General features: G+C 32.8%; 1 protein-coding gene and 3 pseudogenes across 2 annotated transcripts in view; 2 read left to right on the forward strand and 2 right to left on the reverse strand.

Moving 5' to 3' along the window:
- The window catches only part of Pkc53E (Protein C kinase 53E), a 142,231-nt gene that overhangs the window by 55,761 nt on the left and 70,962 nt on the right, over positions 1-15,508 (forward strand). The window lies entirely within an intron of this gene.
- LOC146533759 (bombyxin A-2 homolog pseudogene) lies at positions 10,988-11,313 on the reverse strand (annotated as a pseudogene).
- LOC146533760 (bombyxin A-1 homolog pseudogene) lies at positions 14,002-14,443 on the reverse strand (annotated as a pseudogene).
- Positions 14,433-15,195, forward strand: LOC146533761 (bombyxin A-2 homolog pseudogene; annotated as a pseudogene).

A 15,508-nucleotide genomic window follows, 5' to 3' on the forward strand; every position in this document is an offset into this window, starting at 1 on the left:
ATTTCTTGCTATTATTTTAGCTTGAATAAATTAAGAATTATTTTCAAGATTTTATTTAAAATATCTACCAAAGGTTCAAGGGAACTAAAATATGATAAAATGAACGTACAGACGGCTTCTTTTCACCAAAGCAGCACTATAATTGAATTTTGACAGTAACTTCATAACTTGGACCAAAGCAAACCTTGCACAGCACAAAAGTAGGCCATAATGAACGGACCCAAAGAGTCGCAGCTCTAATTAATACACATCTTTGGGTTATATTTTCGCGTGCACAGCCTTCCGCCCTTATATAGATACAGCCGCGTCGTTAGGGTCGTCATTTGTATTAATATAATAGAGATTTTGTCTTATTTATACACATTTGTATACGTTTATACTCGTATATTTATGTAGGAAAGATGTTGTAGATAAATTCTTATAGATTTTGCCTTTTAGTTTGAGATTATTCTTCTACAGAACCTTAACGTCGGTTGTGGTCAATTAAGTACAGAATATTTATTATTTTTTAATTTTATTCTGTACGGAAAAATAGGCCCAGAGTATCTTATGTAGGTAATCTCCGTTCTCAACTTTTCGCCCGAATTAACGGTATTACATGGCGGAATTTAACGCTGCTTTTTGACTTCTCTGACTGAATCGTATTCACAGCCATCGCATTTAGTTCGACGCCGTTTCTGACCGCCACGATGGCCTCGAGAATATTCATTATATTGATTCTCTATTTTCGCGCATCCTTTTATATAATACTAGTGGACCCGGACGCGGCTACGCCTGCTTAAACTATAAGAATATTTATTAAATATATTATTTTCAGCTTTCAATAGAATTAGTAAGAAAATATAAGCTTAAATAATCAAAAAGAATAATAAGTAGAGACATATTATTACAAAAAATAACTGAGAAATTGAAATGAACCAACATAAGAAGTAAAAGTAACTAAAGGATATTCTTAATGTTAGAAAAAGTATCTAAAAACTACCTAAAAGGATATTTTTTGCCAATAATATCAAATAAAATAAGAAGAGAACCATAATGTATTTTAAATTAATTATAAACAGCAAATAAAGTTCGAAAATTTACAAAACCGTCAACGTCATATGCCCGTTCGCGTCGGTCATACTCATACTATGCCGCCCGAAGGCTAGGTCATTTCGAATTAGTGACATCTCCTTAATTATTTATTAGAATATTATACAGTAAACTATAATTTCAATCTAGATAAAATGCTAAAAGTGATTATTATATTTATTTTCATAAGAATGAATGTCAAAATGTCGCGGTAATGGTTGCGTAGCAACGCGACGGTTGTTATTAACATGGCCGAATAAATTGCATGTCAAATTAGAAAGTATTTTAAAATATTAGTATATATGTGTAATGTAATGTTATATAGCCTATAGCACTCCTGAAGAATGTAGCTTTCATACAAAACAAAGACATAGTAAATCGGACCAGTAGATCCAGAGATCTTAGCGTTCAAACAAACAAACAAACAAACAAACAAACAAACTCTTCCGCTTTATTATATTAGTATAGATTTAATTGTTCTTTTAAAAATCTATTTATTTTGTTTAGTCTTGTACTTGATTTTTATTAAAGATGTTCGCAAGATAAACTATCGATTTAGAGTCGTTAGAGTGTTTATCTAGTATATAAATTTATCAAATTTATCCAAGTCATTTAATCTATCATTTTTTTTCAGTAACTAAAAGATGAGAAACCTACTTTGTTCTTAGCTCTGCTAACCTAATAAATTTCATAACCATAACTTTAAATTACCAAAGTATAAAGAAAGCGTTACAAAGAAACTGTTGTAATTAATTTATAAGATCCAACAAGGCGGGCTTATTATAAAATTAAAAACAGAAAAGTTAATAAGAACGCAGCCGCAGGTTGTGTAATAAAGAATTTACCGTCCGTAGCCCAATTAGGTAGCCATTGAAAATGACGTTCTATAAAACGTTTTTAGTTTTTTTTAGCTGCTGGCTAGCTGGCGGGTAGGCAGAGATAACATAGTGTCAAGACACTTCGTTCTCCGTTTTCCATTCGAATTTGATAAAATGTGTGTTGAATCACTTCCATGTAAATTTTTTTGAGTATTTTTTTAAGGACACTGTATAGCACATTGCTTGGAATTTTGAAAGGATAATGATTAGCCAATTCAAACAATATCACACACATGTCATAAATTTCTTTAAAAAGTCTTTTGAAGGCGGCTTTAAAAGAAGCATATCAATGTTTATTGCCTGTTGTTTTAAAAAAAGGCTTTTAGGTTAATAATGTAGAAAGCACTTAGTGTCTTTTAAAATTCTATCCTTAAAAATCCCTTCTGCATTAAGTTTGCAACGGCCTGGTTACCGAATTGATCCTACATCATTTAGCTCTTACAGGTCTCGAGGGGAAGTTATTTTAGAACCAAACGGTTTCATACATTTAGAAACATTTTCGAACGGATTCGTTGATGAAGGCGGTTGGGAGTGTGTATTCAAGGTAGTTTTAATTTTTATAACATTACTTTTCAATAGCGCGAGTTGAATTCTTTTATAGAATGGCTTAATAAATGGAAGTAATGAAGTATTTAAAGTAAGGCCTACTTCGAGAAGTGCGGTGTCTAACAGAAGCTAACGCATAATCCTATGGGACTTTAATTCTTCTTCATCTGTTGTAATTTGTCAAGGTGCTTCAAATTTTATACCGAAAGGAGATAAGAAACTTTTTCCCTAAAACATTTGTTTGGATAGATGACAAAAAATATATATTTTTAGTTTTAAGATTATCTGAAATGGTACAGTAATTATTGAGAAATAAAAATGTAAAATGAATTAAAAAATATTCTTCCCTTATAAGAAATGATGGCTAGTCGTTCATGACCGTATTCTTGTTAATAATAAAAAAATATGTTTATATATTTTATTAGATACTGAGAAATTACTTTGAGAACAACCTACAATTAGCCAGATGTTTCATATTATATGAATAACTGTTTTATCTAACCGACCTCTAATTGTGAACGCAATGGTTGTGGCTTCGATTCCCAATCGGAAAGGAAAATTAATTATTGTCATCTGTCCGCCGCTGTAGCAATGACACGCAATATAATGGACGGTATGTGGAGAACGGAGTGTTTTAACACTAGGTTCTTGCTGAGTATCCTGCTATATGCGGGATACAGCGTGAAGCAATACTTTTCAAGAAATCAATAAAATTAATGAGTAAGACTCGTATAACAAAATTGATTACCTAGCAAAGTTTATGAGTTATTTCATCTTATTTTGTTGCGTTCATTGTTCGCCCAAAGGTGTATTTGAGAGGAAGATTGATGGTATGACACTATAATGGACGGTAAACAAAGACGTTCCGAAGCAGACGAGCTTACTTTCTGATTCGTTTCTGATACTCTATAGGTAGAGATAGTCAATATGATTGTGATGTTTATATTCTCTCTATGTTTTCATTTTCTTTTGTGTAAGTCTGTAATTAATTATTTTGTATATTGTTTACTTATTAGGATAAGTTGTGATTATTTTTCTTCATAAAAATTGGCTCTGGATGTAGCGCAGCAGCACTGCGTCTAGCTAAACTATGGGTTCGATTCACACTCGGTGGTAGGAATTATTTTCATTTTCCTGTTTCCACTCAATGTCTCAAAAATTAGGGGAAAAGTAAGGATCGAAATGTCTTTAATTCGCATTGCATCTTGGACGACAGAAATCAATGCCGCAATTCATCTTGTTACCGAATCGAGGAAATAACTTCCCTGAGTAGTAATTGAACCTACAACCACTTCACAACACATTGTAACACCTTTGTACATAAAGCAACCACTTTCGAATAGATTTACGCGAGAGTGTAAAAGTGCCTTTATTACCAATAATTACCCCGATCGATTTAAGCGTTAAACATTTACGGCCAATTTTATGGTCTGTTTAGTTAAGTTTACAAATATGGCGGCCAATAAAATTTAGCCGACATTTGAGTTGTTTGAACAATTTTTTAGCACTTTATCAGATGTTAGAGATAAAATAAAGTGATATTTTAATCTACTTTGAAGTTTTATAGTACCTTGGTGTTTCAATGAGTTGAATTTATTATACGGTGGCTGTTGAATTTAAAGTGAGCAGTTGGCGTCTAATTACAACGCCTTTAGCCCATATTTGGTTCGTCTGACAGTATAGTGTTTTACTATTTTTATTATTTTGACTGTGTATATCTTTTGTCAAATAAGTATAATTATTTGGACTAACAAAAATACTATATAAAAATAAATTAGATGTTTTCTAATTTTTCGTGATTTGGAGATATTATGAAACGAACTGGTGGCACTTAACACCACGCTTTGTTTAATAGCAGAATAAATTAATAGAAAAAATGTCCGTTTCTTCGTCTAATAAATATTGTATGAATATTTTTAATTATCGTAACTGCACAAAAATGCAATAAATTAGTCATAGTAACATATATTAATCATTTTGATATTGTTCAAGTTAAGTCGTAGATCTTCCCTTTGAAATTAGCTCTTTAATAGTAGGTAGTTGTGCTTACGCTCTCTGCGGGTATTGTTGGAAATGTCTATTTAATATGAACCTTTGTAATGAATAAGGGTATGAACGTTAAGCTTCTGTTTTGACCTAGTTAATATATAATGGAGCCATCTAGACCTCAACGATGCTTGAATAGCTTGAATTTTCAGTAGATATATTAAATTAACTTATATTATTTGCCTATTAAGAAGATATTATTTAACATTTTTATAGTATAATCGTTAATGTATACTTATTTAAGGTGCTAGTCGACAACGGTGAATTATGTTTGTGGGTTTGAGTTCCATTCGGGGGAATGAATTACGAAAATTGGGCGGCACGTGGGGAAATGAGTGTCTTGACATCCCTCGCCTGGTGTGCAGGATAGAGCGTGAAAAATGTTTTCTTTTTAATTTTTATTTATAATAATCAAGCTGTAATCTTTTATTTAAAAAATATAAAATGTGGTGTCGTGGGACACCAGGTAGGAACGAAGTTCCTTCGGCTAATGTAGAATCGACACAAATTGCAAAAAAAGTCGTGCTCAATTTTATGTAGGTTTTCTTGATTTTTCTCTTAAATTTTGCTGATTAGTTTTTATTTAAGTACAAGAAAGTATTTAGGAAATTCAGTATTTTAGGAAATAATAAATTAACTTAAAATAAAAAAACATCGTAATTCAAATTATCAACTAAAAATAGAAAGAGGGAGAAAGAGAAAGGTATTATACACTACTCGTCTGTGTATGCGACTGTCGCGCCTGCGCACGTCTCATTTAACAGTTTTATTCCACGCATTTTTCTTACGGTTTTACTATCACATTTTTTTCAGTTCGGTCACGCAGCGAAATCCCTTTCCCTTCCAAGCCTGCCGTAAGGAACTTCGTTCCAATAATCATAATAATCTTTTAAATAGATATATTTGAAAAAAATAAATAAAATAAAGCCCTATTTAAATTTAAAAAAAAAACAAGTTTGATATACATATGTATGTATGTATGTATGTCAAAACTGTCATTCGGATATCATTTCATAAAACACTCGTCTGTAGTCATTACGAACGTTAAATGAGTCCTCATATAGACCTATCCATAAATGGTTAATATGTATTCAGGTATGCACAATTAAAACTGTCAGTATGTCTGTCAGTCAGGTATAATGATGTCACCATTCATACAAACTTGTTATGTCTTTATCTTAAAATTGAATAGTAAATTTATTATTTTTTATTGTTTTTATATTCTGTTTTTTTTTTTACCTGTGAATATATAATGATTTTTTTAATTCCGTGCAGGATAGCTACCGTTAAACTTATATTGTTTTGGATAATAAAATAGTATTTTTTACATTGAAAGACTGTTCAACTGTTCTTGTTGCTGGCTTTTTAGCAACACTGCCTTCTGACCTGATAATACCTTATGTTCATTCGACGATTAAAGGCAGTTGCAAGAAATATAAAAATAAAATAAAACAAATATATATAATCGTTTTATTTAAAATGTGAAAATCAAAGATGTTATCAAAAGTTTCTTAAAGATAAAAATATAAATAATAAATTCAATTACACACGAGAAAACATTTAACATAATAAATATATTAGTAAAATATAAATCACAGCCGATTATTCAAATTCTTGGACAAATGGACAAGATTTCGTGTGACAGTCGGCGCTGAGTTAAGCAAATTTCGCAAAGAAAACTATATAATGGAACTATAGGATGAAAAAAAAAATGAGTACAATCAAAAAAAAAATGTTAAGTTTTACAGATAATACCAGGAATTTAACTAGTATAGCACGTGTTTTAGTACATAAGTGTTTGATATATGTCTTTAGGTAATAGATATTGGCTCAGCGTGTAAATGCCTGAGTTTTTTTGCCCGTTTCATGTCACATGTCGGTCTATAACTGCCAGTCAAGCTGGTATAGGTATTTAGGTTGAGTGTACAAGAGCACCGGCTTCAATGGGAAAAAATTTATTTAGTTCTCTTTGAATACTCGTGTTGGTATTAGTCGGTACGTTAATATTAAATTATGTTTCGTGTTATTTTGTATAAGATAGGGAAAGAAACAAGTAAATTGGCCGTCTTGTCACAGTGGCACAGCGTGTGACTGTAAACGCGATGGTAGTGGGTTTGATTCCTAACAGAGGGAAAGAGTTCTTTTTCAATTCTGCGCTCTGGCTAGTGGTTTAAAATATTTTTTTTGTAAGTAGCAGAAACTAGACATCGCTTTTTAAAATACACAGACGTCCCATTAATACAACGTAAAAAAAGGCGTACAAAATCAAAAACATGAAAATACAATATAATTTATTTCACTATATTTTTAGATTACATAATGTCGGAACGCGTTTACAATTTTCCAAAAGACCATTGATTAATTCAAGACTTAGGTCCACAGTAGTTTAGCAGTTCGTTTATAGTGCAGGGCTTTTCACAGCATTCGGCTACGATGCCGTTCCTTTTGAGTCTATTCAGGCTATGTGCTTGATTGGAACTGATCCACAGCCAGCCAGGTACTTCACTAGCTACATTATTACTTACGGATCTCTTGAATAAGCTGCCGTTGCAGAACCAATCTAAAGCAACTGATAGACGTCTCCCGCAGTACACCTGTCCTCCATTTTGACCTGCCACCAATGCTAAAGTCCCAAAAACAACGAATATTACTATGTAACTTTTCATTTTAACGATCTTCTCACTATAAAGTTTGGATTGATAATGTGCATAAAATGAAATTTTGCAGCTTTTATACCAGGGGTTGGTAATGTGCAATCAAATCTAGTATTTTAAGTTAATTCGACCTGAGTTCTCCGTAGAAAGGTTGACGTCATGCTAGACTCACCTGTTACTGAAATAGGTCGCTGGAAAGTTATTGAAATTGAAAATTTATATGAAATGACTTATTAATGGGTTCGCGTTATGTGTTTTAGTTTTATTATTGTAAATTATGTTGTTAATTGTTAACTTTTATACTTTTAACGGGTCTAATTAAGTATAAGCAATTATTTATCTATCAGCGTTTGAGAAACGCGAAGGTTTTTGGGTTCAATTTACACTCGGAGGGATTAATTATTTTCACTTCGCTATGGTAAGAAGAGAAAATGCGGCGTTCAGTTCCGCCATTCTATATATGCAATGTCTCGAAAAGTGGACTGAAAGTGGGGGAACGGAGTGTCTTAACACAGGGTTCTCTCTGCTTACCACGCTGTATACGAGTTATAACTTACGTACGTATTATTCTTGTGTTTATATTTAATATTTGACTTCGTTAAATATACATGAATATATGTTTTTACTTTACCAACCATAGAGTAAATAATAACCGAAAGGGAAATGTATTTTTTATTTGGTCAGGAATTCCCGGAAACATTCTATCATTGCTTGGCATTATTTATAAGATCTTTATATCGAATATTATGTTCCATTGATTTGCGAAAACTGTGCAGGAATATTTCCGATTCGGAATATAAATAATAAGTATGTACTTCTATATATATATGTATTCTCTAGGTTAAGTTCAATTCATTATGTTTGTTAACTTTTATAAGTTTTAGTTCCCGCATTCATTCCCTTGAATTAGAATCGAACCCATTAGCTGTCGCCAGTCATGCAGGCCCACTCCATCAAGTATAATATATTTGTTTTCACTAGTATTCTATATAATAGTTATTGTTTTATTAATACACATATTATGTAATATGCATATACATATGTAAAAATTTCCTGTAGTAAACTACAGGAAATTTTTACAATATTTGTGCCCAAAGTGTACCTGGAGTGGCGTTATCGTGTAATAAACGTACAATTTCATACGGCCCCCACAGTGCTGTGTGATGAATATTTTACATTGAATGAGGTGTGATATGGCTTAAGGTCACTGTGTCGTTAGAGACCTTTATGTTGGTATATGAGCTTATATTGCTTTAACTAATAAAAAAACGTAGTGCGTATACTTACTCCTCGAAACTCTGCTATATACCTTCCTAAATATGTCTATATGCAAATTTTCAACCAGCTTCTATAAGAGGAGGAGGTTATCAATTCGATTTCTATTTTTTTGTTTGTTACCTCATACCTATTGGTTGAAGCGATTTTGATGATTCTTTTTTATTTAAAGGCTGGTGCTTCCCGTATGGTCCCATTTTAATTTGGTTTATTTTTGAAAATTTTAAATTATCCATGAGAAAAACACATAAGTCTTGAATTTCAATAAGTAAGTTGTTTTTTTTTTTTTAAATTATAATTTACTTTCTAAGTCCAACAGTTCGTCGTCTGTACGTTTTCACTCATTAAAGGAAGTTTATATTTTATTAGTTTCAGGTTGTATATGGCATATTGTAGAGGAGGCAAAGGGAATCTAGTGTTCTCTACTTTCTATAAGTTTTCAAGATATAATTGCATGTATACAGGGTGTCCCAGAAGTCAACGATAAAACGAAACCAGGTGATAGACCAAGTCGTGACAGTTATGAGAAAAATATAAAAAAAAATCTTTGTCATGTATTTTTCATATTATTTTGATTTTAAAAAATATCGGAAAAACCGACACCCTGTGATGGTTTTTCAAGTCACAGGACCACAAATATTACTCTTTCTTCATTTTTTTTTCTGTAATGTTATCATGAATAACCCTTCTGTGAATAACAGTTTAAGATTTAAGCATACCTGCATCAGTTTTCAATAAAATGTGGTGTTTTTGCCAAACATTAAATTCAAAATATTTACTACACTTAACTTTAACCGACTGTACTATAAAAAAAATGTACTATACTCTTTTTGCAAGTAACTTTAAAAGTTGGCGCATTTAATCTGGATTCCGAAATGGTACGACACTTGCTGGATTACTTCTTTGTTGAAGAGAGAAAAATCGAAATACACGATAATCGGGATGACGTTCAGCTTTTTGGTATGTTTTCCGATACATTCTAGCTGCAGCATTTGCGTTACATAACCATTCTCCATGAATGAAATGCATATTGGCAATGTGTCAAAGACCGAGTACATGGCCTGCGAGAGCCCGGACTCGAGCACTATCCTTATAAGTCCTGGGCCATCCCCTAAGTTGGAAAAGTTCAGGTACCTTGGATCCGTCATGCACAAGTCTGGAGGCATCGACCACGATCTCCATGGCCGGATAAGAGTTAGGACAGTATCCTGCGATCACAGACCACACCAGTGACCTCCCGCCACTTAGCCCAGGCAACGCTTATCCGACTTAGGGGCTGGCCCAGGACTTATAAGGACAGGGCTCGAGTCCGGGCTCTCGCAGGCCATATACTCGGTCTTTGACACATTGCCAATATGCATTTCATTCATGGAGAATGGTTATGTAATGCAAATGCTGCAGCTAGAATGTATCGGAAAACATACCAAAAAGCTGAACGTCATCCCGATTATCGTGTAATTCGATTTTTCTCTCTTCAACAAAAAAGTAATCCAGCAAGTGTCGTACCATTTCGGAATCCAGATTAAATGCGCCAACTTTTAAAGTTACTTGCAAAAAGAGTATAGTACATTTTTTTTATAGTACAGTCGGTTAAAGTTGGGTGCAGTAAATATTTTGAATTTAATGTTTGGCAAAAACACCACATTTTATTGAAAACTGATGCAGGTATGTTTAAATCTTAAACTGTTATTCACAGAAGGGTTACTCATGATTACATTACAGAAAAAAAAATGAAGAAAGAGTAATATTTGTGGTCCTGGGACTTGAAAAACCATCACAGGGTGTCGGTTTTTCCGATATTTTTTAAAATCAAAATAATATGAAAAATACATGACAAAGATTTTTTTTTATATTTTTCTCATAACTGTCACGACTTGGTCTATCACCTGGTTTCGTTTTATCGTTGACTCCTGGGACAACCTGTATAATTGTATGTTAAGCGATAACGCTCAATGTTTTTTGTTTCACCAGATGAATCGTTGCGTGAATTTATTTCATTTAAAAAGATACATTGAAGGTACATCTTATATTGTATATATACGTAGTGTGGTATCATTTTTGGCTTATCTATTATTATTTTTTAAATATGGCAACTTTTGTTTATGTTTACACACATTATTTAATTCTTATACATTATAAACAGACGATAGCTAGATTTTAAAAAATATATGTTATTAAAGAACGGTTAAATATTTATTGTAGCCCACTAACGTATAATGGCGTTAGCGTCTTAGATATAGCAATAATTTTATTAATGTTCTATTTATATTATTCTTTTTTATAATAAGAGGGGCTTTTAGCATTGTTTGTACGCAACTATAAAAAAAGGCATAACTTTTGTATTAATAATAATATTTTGTAGCCAAAAAATTTTAAACATGTTATTTATGTAAATGAATGTAAAGGCAGATTTTCTAAAAATAGCATTTTATTTCACTAAAAATGTACACATTATAATTATATATTATAAACTTTGTAAATAAATATATTTATTTACACAATCACACATGTAGAATATCTATAAAATCAACAATAAGTTAAAAGCTCATCAAGAGTACACGGTTTATCGCAGCACTCGGCGACCACCTGTCTCTTGCTGCGTCCCAAATCATAAGCTCTGTACGTCGACAGCCACAACCCGCTTCTATCTTCATCACGACCACCCATACCCAGGTGCATCTGAGATCTCTTGGCGAAGTGACTATCGCACATCACCGCCAGCGCAGTCGCCAGCCGTCGCCCGCAGTACACCTGCCCCGCGCCCTGGCACGAGGCGACCGCTGCTAGGACTGACAGCACGAGCAGAACAAATACACTGTGTGTCCTCATCTTGTTAGCGCTTCGATGGATTATGGAGAAATGTGATTAGAATTCAAATTTAAAGCCTTTATATACATATATTAGTTTATTAATATTCATTTTTGTGATATTATAAATGGGTCATATAGCGTAGGTACAACAAACGACGTCATTTTAAACCTTTTGAATGAACTGAAAGTTGTCAGTGGTAAGTGGGCGTATTGATACTGTAGTATAATAACTTGAGACGTTATAAAGTATTTTTGTATCTCATGAATTAAACCAACGAATTTCGCTTGAAAATTGAATATTAATTAATTAAGCTACCTATAAAACTTGAAATAATTTCCAGTTTAAGCACACTTACTCTTTACAGCTTTCAAAGTGCTAACAAGATGAAGACAAAAATATATTTAATGTTGCTTATTTTATCATTTTTTATTACGATTACAGTTTCTCATGACCTTGGCGAGTTTTATTGCGGTAGACGACTAGCTACAGCACTGGCTTTCCTTTGCGGTTATAATTTGATCAAAAGATGACGATGATGATGATGATGGGATGTTCCCAATGGATTCAAAATGGACATGGAATGGATAGATGAACATTCAGCGCATGGATCACGACATCGGTCGTGGCAAGAGGCAGATAGTAATGGAATGCTGTGGCAAGCCATGTACTGAAAATGAGCTTTTGCCATGCTGCGGAAATTGACGTTTTGAATTTTTCCATAAAATAAAACTAGTTGATAAATAAAATATGATAATAAATATGCATTTGATGATAAAAATTGTATTACTAACAAAGGTTTTAGACGTCATAAGCACCTTTTTTCACTATCACATGTATATTATGAAAAAATAATTATTTCTTCTCTGTAAAATGTTTCTTTCTTTACCCTGGGGCATTGAGTTTCGCCACTCGACAGACAATGTTTCGAATTCAGACGGAATGCCGTGACAATTAAGACACACGTCTTCGTGTCCAACCAACTTATAAAGCTGAAATCGCGCTATGTGTATTTTACACGAACCATTTCAAGTTACTTCTAAGCCCTTCATAACTCATAAACCAATTTGAAAAATATACATTAAATTTAGCACATTTATTGAAACTCCTAGATTATGATGCATATAGAATTTAAACATTTTTATTCAAATAGTTAATGATATGTTAGCGATTAAAAACCGGCATTTTAGTTACTGGGCCACTCATCACAATCAGTTCCAACACCACTTCAAGCGGACCTAGACATTTCATATTTGATACAAAGGTAAGCTGTTATTTATGTAACATATACTCGTATACAGGTAAAAATCTAAAAAGTAATTATTACTAGTAGTAGTTATACTATCAAGAAAATTAGAGTTCGTAATTTGTAATAGAATTGCTTGTATAATTAAAATTTATTTAAAATTAAAATTAAAAAAACAAACGGTGCATTTGTACCTCGAGTCGATCTACGGTCGAACCCACATCCATCGCGTTTACAGTCAAAGACTATAAAAAAGAGAAGATAAAAAAAGACTTTACTATCTTTAATCAGGTATATGCTTCAGGTAATTGCTTGTCAACATTAGTAATACAACCGATTTTGCAGAGCGGCCTTATATATTGCCTTTGTGCTTATGTACTTATGTGTATCAAATTTTCATGTTAATAATGTTGACTTTATTGAAATTTATTAACCATATGTTTATGATTATATGTTATTTAATCATATTAGAGACATTTGATTTTAATATGTTCCTTAATAAGTAATTATTATAACAGGCGAATAAAAATATTAATCAAATTTCACCAGCATATTAGTTGTTCCCAAACTTTTTTGGTTAATGGCCCCTTTTTTATTGTCAAAAGTTGTCCACGAACTCCCAAGTAAAAACGCTATTATAAAGCAATTAGGACACAAAAATGTAGAAAAAATATTTGTTGAAATTATAAGTTTCATTTAAAATTAAATTAAAAAAATATGACTTGGATGAACGTGATGAGTTTTTATCAGTATATTCATTTCTGGTACGATGTTACAGAAGCAAAATCAAATAATCCACAAGCCCTAGTTACTTGCTGGTTGATTTTTTTGTGATGAAATACATCACGGCGCTTAATCTACCTTCTACAAAATAGAAAAAAAAGTAGGATTTATAAAATTTGCAATAAATCGGTCTATATAATTTTTTGAATTAATTAAATTGTATCATTTATTCAAATCATTGTCTTTGCTTGGAGCACTGAATCAAAAAGAGCAAAAAAAACATTTATATACTTGTATGTACCTTAAGATAACTACCATGCTTCTATGTGAAAAGTTAAGTAAAGGATATCTCATTGAAAGCATTCCTTTTAATTTCCTTTCAACCGCTCTAATGATATAACTAATGAATGATGCTAAGTTCAATGATCCTCGTTAACGATTTTAGTGATACAAAAAGGATCACAATTTTATATTCAGTCGCCTAGTATTTCACAAATTATTTTTAACCTTCAACGTACCCCCTGAATGCTACTGGGGACACCTTAGGGTCTGTGGGGACTACTTAGAGAACCACTGATGTAATTATTGTGTAATGTTTATATTATTTATATTTGTCTTAGAAGTTAGTGCTTATAGAGTAAATTTGAAATAGAAGTATATTAGAAGTATCAAATATCTTCTATTTCAAATTTACTCTTTGTTCTATAAAGTACATGTAAAACATAGATAGTATTAAATAATTCAGTTTGGCATAGATATACGATGTATTTTATTTAAATATTTTAATTACAGATTATAATAATTAAATACACATAGTTTACACACACCCAAATTGGTAATAAATGTATCAAAATAATTTTAGCAGTATGCCGCGAGTTCATTTCTTGTGCAAGGATTTTCACAGCACTCCGTTACCACTTGTCGTTTTCTTCGGCCCATACTGCGAGCTTGACTCGGTAAGATCCACATCCAGCCTAAATCCAAAGAGCCTTCCATATTCATATCTGACCTTTTCATCATGCCAGTATCACATAGTAACGCCAAGGCCGTAGCTAGTCTTCTCCCACAGTAGAACTGCCTAGAATCTTGAGACTTGACCATCATTACACTTGCAGATGCGGCAAAAAGTATTAAAACTGTTTGAATCTTCATCTTAGCCCACCGGGAGTTGTTAAAGAAGTGTATTTTAAGCAATGATTACTTTCCCTTTTATAGGTGTTAGTTCTCATTAATATTCAATTGGATTAATCGGGTGCAAATTCATTATAGACGTCATAAAGGTGGGTTGTTTGTTTTGAAGTCATAAGGTTTTCATGCCCATTACACGTTGCCATTCATGTGGTTATTGTTCATTCATTATTTTTCAATTTCCATGTTATCGTGGGTACCTTGGTTTTATTTTGATATAACCTTTACATATATGAATGTTAAGTGATTGTGATAGATATAAATATTGCTGATCATAAGGGAATCTTCCTTTCTGTTCATCCTAAAGGTTTAAAATGACGTCATTTGTTGTACCTACGCTACAGGTCACCTTTATGACAACACAAAAATTAATATTAATAGACTGACATATGTATATAAAGGCTTTAGATGTAAATATTAATCACATTTCTCCATAATCCATCGAAGAGCTAACAAGATGAGGACACACAGTGTATTTGTTCTGTTCGTGCTGTCAGTGCTGGCGGCGGCCGCGTCGTGCCAGGGCACGGGGCAGGTGTATTGCGGGCGACGGCTGGCGACCGCGCTGGCGGTGATGTGCGACAGTCACTTCGCCAAGAGATCTCAAATGCACCACGGTATGGGTGGTCGTGATGAAGATAGAAGCGGGTTGTGGCTGTCGACGTATAGAGCTTATGATTTGGGACGCAGCAAGAGGCAGGTGGTCGCCGAGTGCTGTGATAAGCCGTGTACTCTTGATGAGCTTTTAACTTATTGTTGACTTATTGATGTGTGTACATATGAATATAAGAATTAAATTCAAATTTTAAATTTTAATGGTTTCAATTATTGATTTTGGTATAAATTACCTTACCTCACCCTAGACTAAGAGTAGTTTATTAGGCTTGTTTGTTATTTTATTTTCACTTTTTTCTTTTACCTCAATCTAACTGACTACCCACCTAGAGGTATGTATACCTACCATATGAGCTTTGTGTGCTTAAACTTTAAGACTTAAAATGGAAAATACGTTTTTTCCGTTCGAATTTCGGGAAATCTTTCCTTAGTGCTCTTGCCTTCCTAAATCCAGTATT

The sequence above is a fragment of the Heliconius melpomene genome, chromosome 12 (assembly GCF_056956725.1).
Source record: "Heliconius melpomene rosina isolate 202511_hmr_F chromosome 12, ASM5695672v1, whole genome shotgun sequence".
Lineage (NCBI taxonomy): Eukaryota > Metazoa > Arthropoda > Insecta > Lepidoptera > Nymphalidae > Heliconius > Heliconius melpomene.